This window comes from Saimiri boliviensis, chromosome 10 (assembly GCF_048565385.1).
Source record: "Saimiri boliviensis isolate mSaiBol1 chromosome 10, mSaiBol1.pri, whole genome shotgun sequence".
In the NCBI taxonomy this organism is placed as follows: Eukaryota; Metazoa; Chordata; class Mammalia; order Primates; family Cebidae; genus Saimiri; species Saimiri boliviensis.
The window spans coordinates 63,184,370-63,201,390 of record NC_133458.1 but is presented as its reverse complement, the minus strand read 5'-3'; the positions used below and the strand labels follow the sequence as shown (position 1 = coordinate 63,201,390).

Sequence of the window (17,021 nt, the reverse complement as noted above, 5' to 3'; positions counted from 1 at the left end):
GGGCATAGCTCTTGCTCTTAGACTGACATTTTCAGTGTGGTAAACAAACAGAGGCTGTATCTATCTTGGCATTTTTAATGGGTGTTATGCTAGTCCATGACTGTAATTCTTTTACTACTACTAGAGAAAAAGGGCATCTCCCCCAGAAGTCTTAGGAAGCTATTATGAGTAGCTCACCATTTTAAACTCAATCATTTTTAGTAGATCTACTATAAAATTTATTCTCCTTCCACGTTACTCCACTGTAAGATGTTCCTTCATTTGCTAAATTCCCATATACTCTGTGCCATGTTTATAATGAGGATCATATTTTGTCTTGTGTTTTATTTGCAAAGTTTGAAAATTATTCTTTTTTTCCCATTAGATTGTAAACTACTATATATCAAGGACCATACTCTAGACATTGTTACTTTTCCACAGTGCCTCAGACACAGTTGTCAAATGTTGGTTTCATAATAAATTCCAAGTAGCATGTAAGTTTTAGAAAGATTGGTCAGGAGATTGAAAAAAATATTCTGAAATTTCATTCAGAGAATGAAGATTGCTAAAAAAAAATCTGTCATTTTCAAAAAAATATTATACTAGGTCAAAATTCAACTTTGGCACTAGACAAATTTGGCCCAAATATCTGTAATCTGGCTTTTTGATGTTAAATTGTTTGTTGATTTTTACAGAAAGAAAAGCATAAATTAAAAGTGGAAAATTTGAGAGCATTCAGAGAAAAAAAGAAAGAATACCTGTTGTTGGTCTGAGAGGGATTAGGAGGAATGGAAAACAAAACATCAAATGACAGGTTAATTTCCTTCAAAGCATGAAGGACAGGGCAGAATAGAAAAGGCCAGCTTTATGCACTAAGATTTAAAACTAGGGAGAAGAGTTCTGCTTTCCTTCAAATTTATTGAGTTTAAGGCTGTTTGAAATCCCACAATGTATGTGAAATTTTAAGCAATGAAATCATTAGGTCAAATAGTACAAATTAATTCATAAGATCTTTTTATTTAAACCTATTTTATTAATAGAGCAGATGAAAACACCCAATAACCTGGATAACTATGTTGGAGAGAGGGACATTGCCAGTTGGCATGCTGAAGCTGAGAAACGGATGGTGAGGAGGCCAAAAGGAGAAAGCCTCACTTCACTACTTGACTTTGGACCAAAAAAAACTAAGTAAGGTAAATTTAAAAATAAAAATCACATCTCCCATTTTCTTTATCTTCTGAATGTAGAGGAACGTGACTTTGTGAGGTAGGCAAACAGATTGTGCTAAACCTTCGTAATTGCTGGTAATTTACTTCCCATCAGTAGTATTCATTTGGTTGGGTGACTCAATATGGAATATATTTAAGATTTATTTGCTTCGCTTCAAAGTAAAACTTCATTTTTCTAAGCATCAAAGTGCATAGTATTTTCTTTCTTTCTTTCTTTTTTTTTTTTTTTGAGACGGAGTTTCGCTCTTGTTACCCAGGCTGGAGTGCAATGGCGCGATCTGGGCTCACTGCAACCTCTGCCTCCTGGGATCAGGCAATTCTCCTGCCTCAGCCTCCTGAGTAGCTGGGATTACAGGCATGCGCCACCACGCCCAGCTAATTTTTTGTATTTTGAGTAGAGACGGGGTTTCACCATGTTGACCAGGATGGTCTCGATCTCTTGACCTCATGATCCGCCCACCTCACCCTCCCAAAGTGCTGGGATTACAGGTGTGAGCCACCGCGCCTGGCCCTTTCTTTCTTTTTTTAAAGGTGGAGTCTTGCTCTTCTCGCCCATGCTGGAGTGCAACGGCATGATCTTGGCTCACTGCAACCTCTGCCTCCCAGGTTCAAGTGATTCTCCTGCCTCAGCCTCCTGAGTAGCTGGGATTACAGGTGCCTGCCACCACACCTGGCTGATTTTTGTATTTTTAGTAGCAGCAGCATTTTGCCCTGTTGACCAGGCTGGTCTTGAACTCCTGACCTTGTTATCTGCCTGCCTCACCCTCCCAAAGTGCTGGGATTACAGGAGTGAGCTACTGCGTCCAGCCAGTGCACAGTTTTTTCATGGTGTGTGTGTGTGTGTGTGTGTGTGTGTGTGCGTGCATGTGCGTGTGCATGTGTGTGTGTGTGTGTGTGTGTGTGTGTGTGCGTGTTGCCATTTCAGCTGCTTTAGCATCCTCAAGTTCCTTCCCCTCATTACAAAGCCTCTGAATTGGAGCCTTCCCAAATTCCCTGTGACCCACCTTTGTCCTTTTCCTCTTCGAGGCTGCCAAGTCTAATAGAAGTTTCAGGTTTGTCAGCATAAACCGAGTGTAGAAACTGGGTTCGTCAAAGGCTTTCTCTCCAGCTCTGGACAAAATGGTAAAGGGCAGAGATGGAGGAATACAATTTTTAGGAGGATATTTTTATCGATTGGCAATATGACACATCAAGTGGCTATTAATAATTTCCTAGATGTATACAATCCCTTTTCTTGTATAATTTCAGAGTATTGTGCATAATGAATTAACTCTTCTGTTTCCTGGTGAGAATTATATCATCGATTGCCAAGTAGAGAGTGAGACAGGGACTCAGAGAGAAAGAGTAAAGCAAATTGCTCAAGATAGTAGTCAGGAACAAATAAGGAATTAGGATTTAGGAAGACTTTACCATTATTGCCCAAACAACTCTACAAAACAGAAGATGTGTCACATATGTCTTTGCCAAAATATCACCTCTATTGCTGGCATATTCCTGGTGACCATTCCTATGACATGGTCACTAGGAGAAGCCAGCTACAGATATTGGACTGTTAACGGATTTACCTTTCTGATGAAAATAACTAGAAAATTGAAGAAAAAATACGAAACAAACTATGATATTTGAGATAAAAAAAAAACACATGAAGGAAACCCCATGGTTTCCCCATGGATTTCCCAGTATTCTGCACAGGGCACTTTCCTGCCATGGGGCAGTGGCAGTCTTTCTGACTTGAGGAGGCAGGGATTCTTGAATAGAATTCTAGGCTGCTAAAGTGGTTGCTGTGTGTAGGGTAGTGAACTGCATGGACTTGGTGGGCAGATCTGAGTGGGCATCCACAGGGTGAGACTCGGTGAGGCCTGGCAGACATATCTGAGAGATTATTAGAGTTCCAAGACAGCCAGGGGGCAGAGATCAAACTAGGCACTTTGTGCTTTTTACTTAAACCCTAGAAAGCCAGGCTCTGTTCTATTAGTAATTAGGCTCTGTTCTAATGCCATAGGAGTAAGTAATTTTATACTTACTCCTATGGCATGCCCCTAATTCCAAACTGGAATTAGGGGCATGCCAAACTGGAATTAGGGGCATTCCAAACTGGAATTAGGGGCATGCCATAGGAGTAAGTATAAAACAGACCTGCCTTTATAAAGAAATAAACTAAGTCTAACAAAAGTAAAATGATCCACCAGTATTCATCTGCATGCCTGTTAGGACAAAACTCAAACTCTTAAAGAAAGATGATGTAATTCAGACTGCCCACAAAAATATGTTCTGTAATCAGCATATAAGTGTAAATTGAGAAATGTAAGAAAACAGAAAAACAGCACCCAGAGTAAAGAGAGAAAGCATTATTTGAAATAAAACCTGAAGTGTTTCACATTTTGGAATCAAAAGATGAAAACTTTGACTATTATAAATATGTTTGAAAACATAATAAAATGAATGAATTGATGGGGAATCTCATCAGAGAAGGGAAACTATAAAAATACTATATGGAGATTCTAGAACTCAAAGTACAATATTTAAAATAAAGATTTCATGGCAGGAGGCAACAGATTGGAGAGGCAAAATAATAAACTTGAAAGTGGACCAAAGGAAATTATCCAATCTAATTAGAGAGAAAAAAGAAAATAAATTGAACAAACCTTCTGTGTCCAGTTGGACAATATTTAGCAGTCTAATATATGTAAAATTAATATTTCAGAAGGAGAGAAGAAAGAATGAAAGAAAATACTTGAAGTAATGGCCAATAATTCTCCAAATTTGGTGTAAAACATAAGTTTACAAAACCAAGGAACTCAGCAATTCTTAAGCAGGATAAATATAAATACAACCATATGTAGTTAAATCATAGCCAAATTGATAAAACTAAAAGTAAAGATAAATCCTTGAAAACAGTTAGAATAAAGCAGCACATATGTATAGTGTAAAAAAATATTACTGATAGCTGACTTATTATCAGAAAAAAAAATAACGGCCATAACTTAATGAAATGGCATCTTTGAAGTTCTGGGGAAAAATTGGTCAAGCATCACAGAATTCTCTTTCCAGTTAAACTATACTTTAAGAAGATGAAATAAAGACTTGTTAAGGCAATTGGAACACATTTCATAATTAGTAGACTTACACAATCAGAAATGCTAGAGGAGGCCAGGCACAGTGGCTCACGTCTGTAATACTAGCACTTTGAGAGGTGTAAGGCGGGTGGATCACCTGAGGTCAGGAGTTTGAGACCAGCCTGACCAATATGGTGAGACCACGTCTCTACTAAAAATACGAAAATTAGCTGAGCTTGGTGGTGGATGCCTGTAATCCCAGCTACATGGGAGGCTGAAGCAGAAGAATCACCTGAACCCAGGAGGCAGAGGTTGCAGTGAGCTGAGCTTGCGCCTGCCATTGCATTCCAGTCCTAGCAAAAAGAGCAAAACTCTGTCTCAAAAAGAAAAAAAAGAAAGAAAGAAAGAAAGAAAAAGAAAAGAAAAGAAATGCTAGAGGAATTACTTCAAAGGAAGAAGAAACAACACCAGATGGAAAATCAAACCCATAAGATGGAATGAACAGTGCCAAAATGGTCAATATGTGGGCTAATACAGAAGAAAATCAGCAAGACTAGGCATTAGGTATTATTAGCTTAATTTCATAAAAGCTGTATTTGTCATAAGTTTTTTAAAAAGGGAAGAAAAATTCCACTATCATTTTGTCTATTTTATGGTTTGATTTTACTTCTTTCTGTGTATATATGTTTGCCTTCATTCTATATCCTGCTTGCTGGAAATCCCCTTGGGCCTTCTGGAGCCTTCTACTAAAAGAGCCATCCCCATAATTCAATGGGCCGTGGTTCTGAAGGTAGCGTTTGAGAGAATATCTTTCTTTAATTTTATTGCAGCAAATAGATTTAGTCAAGGCTTAAACCCAGCTGGCACACACTGGTACAGCCATACCAGTTGTTAAAATATTTAAATATTTCCATTCAGCTGGTGAATAGCCAATCCTACCAATCCCTTGAGTCTTCCTCTACCTTCCTGGCTATTTTGGTCTCTCTCTGGCATGTCTCCACTTATCCTCTCTCATCATCAGCCCCCAAATTTCCTCAAGACCCAACAATTAAAGTATCAGATTCTGGCACAGTAGGGTCTTTAGGTTCCATTTCCAAGGTTATGATTATTGCCCACTTTGATAACTTGATACTAGTTGTTAAGACTTTTGAATAGTATCCCTGAATTGAATTCCTGAATAAGATGTTCAACATTTGGGAAAAGTTTCTCATTTAAGCAAAATCCCAATCAGCTAAAACAGACCTGAATTTTCTCCTTTTGGTTTGACAGATAAGCATCTATTTCTTTCTTTCTTTCTTTTTTTTTCCCTGGAAACTACACTACTGTTTTCCTTTGGGAACCAATACATATGTTTCTAAAGTGAGGTGAATTAATTCTTGGCTTGATGAGTGGCTTGTGACACACCTGATTAACCAGAGTCAAGTGTCCCTGGCTACTGCAGTTGGTTAAGGAATGAGTTTGTTACCAAATCATTGCTGCCAAGCAGGATGGTTTAAGAACATTTTTCAGTACCACCAGGAGAAAAACATCCTCTGGTAGAGTGGCTCAAAAGAATGCATGTAAGCTCTTATAAGTATGGGAGCTGCTGTTGGCTATCTTACTACCATGAGACAAAGGCCTGTCTCAGAATAAAAACAGAGAATTGCAGGTTCAAAAAGTGGGGACATAGTGAGACCCATCCTGCTTAGTCTAGCTAAAATTTCCCAGTTACATGAAACAATAAATTCCCTTTTTGTTTTGCAGAAGTCAGTTTGAAATTGGTTTTATGTAACTTGCCACTAAAAGATTCCTGAATAGCCTCTCTCTATCTTTCCCATACCCTTTACATTAAAGATAATAAAATTCATTGAGCACCTACTATGTGTTAAAACTATGGTTAATGTTCTACATAGATTATTTTATTTAATCCCATAACTTTTATCTCATTTATAGCCTTACACAGATGCCTGATGCTGTCTTGAATCTCATATGGCCACAGGCTTCGTGATGGCTCCCTTCATGCTACTGTATTCATGACAGGTCTTTCCAGAAATGCAATGACTCCAGAGTCATCTTTTCCTTTATGCTATTATCAGAAGTACCATATTCTCAATTCTCTTACTTACCACAATCAGGTCATCTGATTTATTAAACCATCAGTCTGGCACATTAATGCGAGTTAATTTGTTACCCTTAGGGATGATCAAATTTTTGAATGGCCCCCAAACAGGGTTAAAACAATAAAGAGAGAAACATTTTTAATCATGGAATTTTAGATACCTTTGTGTACAGATAGTAAAATATCAGGGTCTAATTGATATTCTTCAAGTTATAGCATGTATGAACCCGATACTCAAATAGAAGTCAACTTGTATACATCAGACACTATGAGATTTCAGGCTTAGAATAATCCTGATCTCATCAGATTCACAATTAAATGCCACTGATAAGTTAAATCTGGCATAATGGAACTCTTCTATCATTTAAGTGACCTTAGAACATATTTTTTCCATTCTGCTTAGCTGGAAAATTTTGTGGACAATCATTGGTATGCTGTAGTTGGCTGGTATGATTTTTCAAGAGCCAATTACACATATCTCTTCCCAAGTCTGTGTTCAGTGTCACCATGCTGGCAGCTTAAAATTGGCCATGGTGAGAGCATTTACATTACAGAAATCAGCAAACACTAAAAATCAGTCCCTCTATAAGTTCCCAATATTTGATTGTTAAATATTTATCAGCACACCACTGGTGGTAAATTTACCAATGCTCTTATAAAAATCCATTCCTAGAAAATCAAATAGAAATAGCCTGGGAAAGCAAAATGGTATAGTACCTTAGATCAGAGTTTTTCTAACTGCAGATCAAATTTTCACAACCTTTTCAAGTGTCATGATCCATATTAGCAAATTGCAATAAGCATAATAGAAGAGTTTAAAATATAATAAAAATATCAAAATATGAATAGAAGGCATTTATATAGCAAGGGTGAATATTACTTTCTAAAACATTTTTGGTGTATATGTATGTGTATATAAATATTTGTTCAGGGTTACAATGTAAAGTAATTTCTTACTAGGACATGGTAAAATTTTTTTTTTGAAAGGCACTGTGTTAGGGTGTGGGCTCTGTAGTAAAATGTTTGGATTTACTTCATGTCAGCACATGGCCACCTTTGTGTCTCATTTTACATATGTGTAAAATGAAGACAAGAATAATACCAATCTCATTATATTTTAGGATTAAATGAAACAAAATATAACATTAGCTCAGTAACTGTTAGCTATTATTAAAATTATTGTAGTGAGGATAATTCATCAATGGCTCTAATTAAATAGGGGGTGTTCTGGACTCTCCACATGATCCCCATCAGCTAGCATTCTGCCTTTCTTCTCATTGAGGTATAGGTGATGTGTGATCTCACGGAACTGCTGGCTGGGCAGATGATGCAAGGAGGGAACCAAAGTCCTCTATAACTAAGGCCTCTAATGTAATGGGATAGTAAAAATTTAGTCAGAAACAACTTGGCCACAAGAATTTTAGGAACTATTCTTCTTTTGACATTAGAGGTCAGTGAATGTCCTAGTACAGATTGACTCAGGACAAGCGGTGCCCAGCCCGCTTCTAACAAAACTCAGTACAACAGGAGAGGATCAAGGGAGCAAGGATGCTACCATTTTCTGGAGAAACAGAATGTATCAACTGGGTGTGAGCACATGTGTCCTGTTGCAGAGAAGGGGATGATCACTTTCCATTGTCTCCTGGCATATTATGGGTGCTAAATTCTACATTCTGTTTCTCCAGAATGGCCAGTGTGGTGGTGTATTTTTTTTTAAATGACAGTATATAACAAATTGGTCACAGGAGTATTGACATGAATTTGCATCTGTGGGCTTACTAACAACACTAACCCTGATGAGAGAATCCTCTAATGCCTGGTGGGAAGCCTTAGTGGAAGACGATATGCTGTACTTTATCACAAGTGAGTGTTAGGCATGCAGAGGCCTCCTTCTCATTAATAATAGCAAGCCAGCCACGTTGTTATCCTTTCTGTACACAAGCAGAAAGCATGAGTCTGGGTGTAAATGACAAATACCACCAGTGACACACAGCCTGACATTTGGAACTTGCAACTTTACAGTTTAGGCTGCATGGGAAGAGAAAGGTGAAGAGCAAGTTCCAATCAGAAGATTCTAAGTCAGGCCATTGTTATTTTCACAGTTTGAGTTCTGAAAAATGAGTGAAATTATCTTGTGGTTTTATTATGTTTCAATGTTCAAAAAAATTCTGTTTAACGATTTAAACAAAGCTGCTGGTTGCGTCTATTATGTGCCAGGCCCTGTGATAGGTTCTAAAGATACAAGGAGTAGTAGGACAGCATCTCTGCAAAATACAGCAAATGAGGTTTCTTGGGACTCTGATAACAATTAACAGCTAAACGAAACATAACTCAAATTTATTTTGGTAGCACAGTCCAGTGTGACTCATGTGAAGAGGGCCAAAGACTCCTCCTCCATTGGCATCATTGGTTGCTTCTACCCTGCAGGTTTGGATAGATTACGATTTCCAAATGGCTGGGCAAACTGCATGGCAGAGCTTAAGAACTTCAGATTACTACTGCTCTTTCCGGATGCAGTTAACCTTGGAGTGTGGCTGTCTAGCCCACAGTGATACCTGAGGCCACTTCAGAAACCTGGGAATCTGATGACAGCAGAGATCAACTCACTGGCCTAAAATCAAAATATCAATAGGTAACAGTCATGAGAATATATTTCATATATCTGCTTCTATTATTTTCCTTATGTCCCATATTTCTAGTTACAGTTGTCTCTCATATTTAAAATGTTCACAAATACTGTATTGAAAGTTGGTTTAAATTATCCTCCCTATCCTGACCTTTGAGGTATACCTTCTTTTCTCTGTACTCAAGCTTTCCCCAAGTTCTAGTTGATGTTTTGTTCACAGTAGTTCCAAATTTAGCTTTCTTTTCTCTGTTGCTATTGTTAGATAACATCAATCTTTTATTGATCTTTGTTTCTGATTGCTGCAACCTTCTTCCATTCAGATTTCACACGCCTTTATTTTTCTCTGCTTTAGTCGATTCAAGATATTGCTCTAAACTTGAATTCTGCACCTGTGGTCACTTGAACAGATGCAAATATCTCTTGCCACTCTAAATTTCATGTTAGCAGGACCAGTTTCAATGATTTTATCCATTCACTTCTCTTTTATCATTTTTTAAAATCATTTTCTTTAGCGCCTAGGAAACACTAAGATAATTCCTCATGCTTTTTCTTTTCATTTCTAACACCGCATATGTTTCCAAGTCTGGACAAGCTAATTCAGTTAGTTATCCCATAGAACTAGTAAAGCCTACATCATTTGATTTGTCCAAGTTGCACTGTTCTAGAGAAAACTGGTGTGGCATGTTTGGTCGTAGTCTGTATTACACCAGCATGCCATTGGTCATAAAGTAAACTGTAGTACAAGTTATCTGGCAAGCTTTCTGCAAATTAATTATCATATCTAAACTTGTGAGCTGTAGCAATTCTGTGTAGATTCGCATGATTTTTCTTTTTGAGGGATAATGCATTGCCAGGCATATATTAGGTGTGCAATAAATATTTGTTGACTAAACAAATACATAGTTTCTCCTTTTGTTTATCAGTTTATAATAAATCTCACCTTTCTTTTTCACTAGTTTCTTCATTGTTGAATGGGAAAAGTAATCAGTATTTTTTGAACTTGTATGCAAGTTGCTTTACATATGCTCATTTACTCTTTCCAAGATTTCTGTTATAAATAGATGAGTAAAACTAGCTTGGGGGCAAACTCAAGTGCTACTTGCTCAGGACTCTTCATTTGCTGAGTAGTGGAATAAATTTATTTGATTCCCAGTTCTTGACTGGAGATAACTCCTTTGATAACTCCCTTCTGTTAAGAATTCTGTCCTAACGTCTCAGAGGACTCTGGAAAGCAGTAAAGAAGATGTGACAACCTAGGTACCTCCAGTGGCTGTTTGTTTTTCTGGTGCTTCTCTTTCCTTGAATATATTTATGTTGGCTTAATTTAAATTCCTACATTATTATTGCCTCAAAAATATTTTTTTTCTGAAGTCTATACATGCTCTAGTTTAGTTTCAGGAGAACTTTTCTTCTAGGTCATGGCATTTGGAAATGATCCTGCCTAGACAGGGGACCTTTGAACATGAATTTGTTTCCACATCTGGCATCCATTAGCCTTCTCATCAAGGCCACGTTTGGTGCTGATTCTATCCACTGTCCAGATGTTTCTTTTACTTGTGGCTTAGCACAGACATTTACACTTTGCTGTTTAGCATACATATGGGGTAATAACCTTGGGGAATTTCAAAACCTCTGAACTGCGATTCCTAAAAAATGTAGCCAAAATTATCTCAGTAGCATAGATGCTGAACTACCCAAGCATCCTTCTCAGCCTGCCAGTAACCCATTTCACCATGGGAGGGCTGCCACTTTATAGAACCTGTGGTGGGGCACACAAGATGTCACCCAAAGGACGGTGTTTCACATGACACCCAGAGGAAAGCTGAAGATCAGGAGAAAAGCAGATTTTGTTTAAAAGCTATTTTTATTAGCTAGAAAAACTATGGCAGTAGTAAGAATGAGAAAATAAGGCCTGCTTGTTCGCATGTGAAACATCACCTTACATTTTAGTTTAAATTGTACTAAAAGGAGCCCAGACTTTTAAAAAAAAATACTACTGATGTTGCCTCAACTTTGCATAAAATATCTTACTAGGATGCTAGCATTTAGGTGTGTTTTGATTGATTGTTGGATATTGATTTAAACAAATTCTTCTTCAACACTTACCCTGGACCACTGTCCTGGAATTTACTATTATTATCTGCAGAGGCTTAACAAATAAACATCAACAACAATGACACTATCTTCAACATGGGTGAGCCAAGAGGAGACATAAGTACTTTTCTGTGGCTTTGAGTTTATTTCATGATCATCAGTGAACAACAGGACAGTAGTCCTATACTATGAAAAATTTCATAGTGTACTTTTTAATGTACTGGCTCCACTACTTCTTTCTCTAGCCACTCTCCTCTGCCTTGTAACTAAATTTTTCTTTTCATTTTCTAAATATGAGTATTTATAGATTATATAATGTTTTAGTAAGAAAGCCTCCAGTATCATCCAGGCTGACCCTTGATCTTCTTAATTTTCATATGAAGTATTGGAATCCCTGGGGAAGGGAATTATTCAGTATTGCTATTTTAGGGTCTTGCTTAAAATTTATTTAAAAGCTGTTGCCCTGGATGAAATCTAGTCTGCATGTGGTGCCTATTTGGGAACATCTGTGGATATAACATATTGTGCTTGGTTCTTCCAATATGTATTTTTCTTCTAGACAGAGACTTGCTACTTGCTTCCAAATGATTTTGAATTCTGCAGACGTTTTCCTTTCATTAGACAATATTCTTAGTTCCTGAGGGGGGTGGTTAGTTATATAAAGAGTCAAGGGTACTGATGTGGATGAGCCAAAACAAAAAAAGATATATTCCATTGTTTAATAACAGGCATTGATGGCAGTCAGCTATAGAAAACATTAAGCTGCATGCTGCTGCTCTGAGAACAATGTTGAAAAAGTGAAAGGTTAAAACAAAAGCAAAAAGCAAAATAATAGGGATATCCACAGGCCATCTCCTGCCAGGTGAAGGGGGAAAAATGTTTCCCTGTGAAAGGCAACAACTTAAGTCTACTGAGCTTTTGAAAAAAGAAGAAGTTAACCACAGGGAGACAGGAAAAACAACAGTGGAGAGAACTGAACTACAGAATACTAACTGTTCCCTGCACAAACGTTAGCTCCAGGCTGTGCGGTTTAGTGGGGTGTGAAATCACAATTAACAGAGCAAGGGTTCTGTAAGTGAGCCGAAGCTGCTTCAAATTACATCCTGCTATTAGCCGCATTTAGAACAAGCACACTGAACAACTCCATTTATTGGACTGTAATATGTTCTTGAAGAAATCATTAATAAGAACAGCTGATTGTAGTTACATTTACTCTGTTGGTATTTTAGATCTTAACTGTTTTGGATGTTTACCACTGTAAGGATGCAGCAGCAGGAAATGGGTTCAGTCAAATTGGCAACCAGAGCTGATGGTGCCAAGGTATCCCAATTGAGTCTTTATTCATCTGTTTGTGTACTTCTGGTGAAGATTATACCTGGACTCTGTTGAATGTATTTTAGGCTAAAACTCTTTGGTACTTGACTAGATAGACAGATGAGCAGAAGCTCAGAGGAAATATAAAATTTATAAGGAGAACAAAGGCTTTGATTTATGTAGAAGATTAAAGATATTAAATATCACCATTGCCCATGTAATAGCCTTTTTATAAAATGAGCTTATAGAAAATGTGGCTTAAAATGTAAAAAATAAATCATAAATTTTCTCCTGAAATAACGGCTTTGAAATCCCTTTTACCCTGAAGATATTAGAATCTGTTATCATTTCTGTTTGGATACATGTTAGTGAGGGTTTAGAAACCATAATGAAGAGCACATTTTACGGATAAAACATTGCTTTGTTGAGTATACTGAAACATAGTAAAGCTGATGTGTCAGCTAAGTTTACACTGCATGGCTCAAGACTTCTCTGCTTCGGTTTTTCTCAGGCTAATTCAATGTATAATGAGATCATGGACACTTACATGTGGAAGGGAACTTATAAAATGTCTCTTTCAACTCCTCTGAGTGCTTAGAGCAGTGAATGGCCTTGTCCACATCTTTAAGTCACTTGATAACCAAGCAGAGCCAGGACTAGAGCTAAGTTTTTGAACACGTTGTTTATACTGAAAGGTGTCAATCATCTTTGCTATACATGAGCTGCAAAATCAGAGTTGACTTTCAAATCTGAAGCCAGCATAAGACCCTTGGCTTCTTCCATTTTTTATCAGGCCAAAGTGAGGTGATATTTGCCAATCCTATTATTCAAAGAAGCTTATTCCAAATGGGCTCCTGTATACAAGAATCACTAAAAATACCACTGCATCTCTATCCAATATTTTTTTTTTCTGAGCAAAGTGATATATAAGCCCAGTGAAATCAGCTTTCTTGAATTTTGGCATCAGCAATGCATCAGGCTAGGAATTTATGCTATTTTAAAAGGTGAGACAGAGGTGATGAAGGCCATGGCTGGATTCCAATGAGCTATGTGGCCTTTGAATGTCTCTGAGCTTTAATTTTTCAATTTGTAGAATAAAGGGGTTGAGCTGAATGATCTCGAAGGTATCCTCTAACTTGTGCATGTGTGTGTGTGTGTGTGTGTGTGTGTATATATATTTCATTCAAAGTTCAGTATTGACAAATATTTCTGGAATTCTAGCAGTCTATCCTCTTAAGTTCAAATATTCTGGAATATTTGTGTGTGTGTGTGTGTGTGTGTGTGTGTGTGTGTGTGTATAAATAAATAAATAAATAAATAAATAAATATATATATTTCATTCTAAGTTCTTTATTGACAAATAATTCTGGCAGTCTGTCCACTCTTGATTCCTCTCAAATCCAGCATAGAATTCCATTGAAATGATTTTAAATATATATATATATATATATATATATATATATATTTCATACATGACTGACCCTTTATTAGTCATATATTAAGTTTATTAAGGGATATATTTGGCCTATCTGCCATTCTTTCTGACTTTTCCACTACCCATCCTCCCTGCCTCCAATTAAGAATAGAACATCAACAAAATACTCACAAAATAAAGATTAGAGAGCCAGATGAGGAAAACATTAGAAAAATCTACTTAGGAACTTATAACTATTGAAAGATATTTAATGCTTGATGCCTGCTGGAAAGAAGCTTTGTATCTTTGGTAAAGTTAGAAGAAAAGGAAAGGAGGAAAAAAGGAGAAACAAAATACTTACGAGGAGCCTATTTTGTTCTAAGCATGGGACTAGACATATGTGTTTAATTTCAATTCTGTTCTCTTCACCATTAACTCATTAAAACAAATGTTAATCAGTACACTCACGTGCCAGACACTGAAGGTACAGAGGTGAATGAGACAGATGTTGTCTTTGTCCTCAGTGAGCTCATTTAATCAGGTAGATACTTTATCTTCAACTTTAGATGAAGGAAATCCCCATGTTATTGTAAAGCTTTAGATTTCTTTTAGAAAATCTGTAGATGTGGCCCTTCTTTTAAAAATTTATCCTAGCCGTGAATGACAGAAAAACTAGGCATGTATACATTTTACTATAACAATAATATAGCTTCATCCAAAAGCCTAATTTCTTAGTTTCCTAAGCTCTTGGTGAGTAGCTCTGCAGGAAGGCATTCACATTATGTTGTAATTGGAGGCTCAGTGAGATTATGTGACTTCTCCAACATCACAGAGTGAGGTGGCCTTGAGCCCTGAATCCAAGCTATCTATAGGTGATCCGGAAAAATTTCTAGTTGTATTGTTTTCATCTTCCCAATTGTTTAAGTAAGATTTATTTGGTGACCATGCTTCTAGGTTTGGCGAGTGGTATTCTAAACCTGAGCCTTCCTTTTCCAAGGTGGGCCATGCTAAGATAAGAGAGGCTGCTGTCTCTATCCTTTGGCCAATGTCACATTCTACTCAGCAGCATGGCTGTGAATAATTAGATGAAGCATACCTCTCACTGCCCTCGAGGTTTCTGGCACATGTGCCAAGTCAGATAGGCTTTATCTCAGTCAAGCATTGCCTGCCCCTCTGCTGTGGCCAAATGCCCAGACATTTTGCTGCCATTTCACAAAGCCAGCTGGAGAAGAAAATGACCCACCTGCCAGCTCTGGGAGTTATGAGATGGAAGGGAAATTTTCATAAGGTAAAATATATAAATGTGAAAGCCCAACTTTCTAGCCACTTATCACATTGGGTCATGAAATGCCAAGACAAATAAGGTAGCTAGATTTGACCACAGCAAAGGGAACCAGCATGGGCAGTTGGCTAGGAGTTGAAGGGCCTGGACATGAGTAAATAAAAGAAAGCTCATGTCTGCGTATGATGGTGCATTTCTGCGTTCTTACAGGAGTGCGTTTCATGTATCTTTTGTAAGACAGACATATTATATTCTGTATGGTAGAGAATCTATCTCAGTACTGGTTTTAGTCACCGTGCTGGACTTCCTGTAAGTTTCTTAACACTACTTTTGTATATTCAGCTCCTTATTCACCTGTTCATGCACCAGAATGCTGACATACTGCCTGGCATATAGTAGGAGTTTATTCTTACCTCTGAGATGGTGGTGCTCACCCACACTAGCCTCACATCATAGATACGGCAGCAAAAGATTGTAAGTTTCCCTGACACCATAGGGAAGACCCATGGCTTGTGGCCTGTTGGGGAATCTTTGCTACTCTTGCCTTGAAACCTCATGTTCCTGTGGGCAGTATTTCCTCCTGGTGGGGCCTAGTCTTGAAAAGTCCATGATTTTCATCATAGAGTTCGTAATACAGCCCTCTGCAGTTATTTTAAGGGGCCCAGAATATTTGGAAAAGATAATAATATGACATCAGGCTGCTACTGCTCTTGCCTAGTAGCAGCCTGATGTCTTATTACTGGGCTCTTGTCCATTAGCAGCCTGATGTCATGTTACTATCTTTCCCAGAGTTCTGGGCCCCTTATAATAATTGCAGAGGACTGTATCCCAAAAAACTCATGATGGCAAGAGTTTCTGGCATTGCCTGTCTGCTGTGCTTCCTTTCATGTAAAGCTTCCACATTCTCTAATGAGGTGCTTGAGTCAGCCTCTGTCATAGTATACCCTCAGAGAGGAGTGTGAGTTATGCTGATGGTCAGGCATAAGAGGACAATGCCCAGACCTGGGTGGGGCATACTTCATATGATGATTCATAAGGGGAAGAGCTGGATTAGAAATGTAGCATTGCCTATTTGCTTTAGGATCTTGAACAGCTCTTTATGTCTCCATTTTCTCATCTGTAAGATGATGCTAGTAATACCTACCCCAGAATGTCCTTTCTGAACCTAGATAAGATAATGCTTGTGAACATATTTGTAAATGATAAAAAAAAAAAAGCTTTCAGTGGAATATCTTATTGTAACAGTCTCACACAGCTCTATTCTTGAGGAATTACATATGGAAGTGATTTGAATCAGACTTGAAATTAGTGCATTAGTGTATACATGATAGATTTGGAGGAGGGGCTGAAAACTCTTTTCTAACACACAGAGATCTTCCTCTCCAGCCATTCACTAAGTTTTCAATCCTACTCTTCTTTATATCCATGAGCCTCTTGTTGTAATATAAATTTGTCTGAACAAGTGTAATATCAGGAACTTTTAAAATTTCAATCAATAGAGGACATTCTAGAATCTAGGGGGTATACAAACATATGTTGTCAATCTCACAATTTTTCCCTGTTCGTGGAGATAAGAGTTGGGGTTAGGGTTTCAGATTCAATCTCAGAATAAGGACAATATATATAGTTGCAAGGGAGAAGAAAAACAAAACATGGACCCTTCTAGATAAATCTTCTAAAGTAGAAAAGGAAAAAGGAAGGGCCATAAAATCTCTGTTAATTTTTTCTACTTTATTGAGGTTTTCTTTCAGTTCTTCAGAGACTATGTTCTCTTGTGTTGTTTAGGTATATTTCCGCATGTGGCAGGGAGAGGACATTCTGTGATATCATGGGATATATCTACCTCCTTCCCAATTTCTCCAAAAAGAATTTATTCCAAGCTTGAATTCAGTTTATTTAATTTATTCCAAGCTTGAATGAGAGAGTATT

General features: G+C 37.6%; 2 protein-coding genes across 5 annotated transcripts in view; one reads left to right on the top strand and one right to left on the bottom strand.

Annotated features, from left to right (window-relative positions):
- The window catches only part of GRM3 (glutamate metabotropic receptor 3), a 220,627-nt gene that overhangs the window by 102,132 nt on the left and 101,474 nt on the right, over positions 1-17,021 (bottom strand). The window contains exon 2 of one of the 3 annotated variants that reach the window (XM_074379348.1): positions 2,213-2,318. The exons of the other annotated variants lie outside the window; for them this stretch is intronic. The gene's annotated coding sequence lies outside the window, so the exon portion shown is untranslated. The remainder of the gene's footprint in view (positions 1-2,212; positions 2,319-17,021) is intronic. 3 annotated transcript variants of the gene reach the window in all.
- Positions 1-17,021, top strand: part of ELAPOR2 (endosome-lysosome associated apoptosis and autophagy regulator family member 2) — a 376,613-nt gene that overhangs the window by 290,726 nt on the left and 68,866 nt on the right. Inside the window, exons 27-28 of one of the 2 annotated variants that reach the window (XR_012512086.1) lie at positions 1,020-1,172; positions 8,790-8,994. The gene's annotated coding sequence lies outside the window, so the exon portion shown is untranslated. Of the gene's footprint in view, positions 1-1,019; positions 1,173-8,789; positions 13,831-17,021 lie in introns of those variants that run through there. The other variant, XR_012512085.1, reaches the window with a different exon arrangement.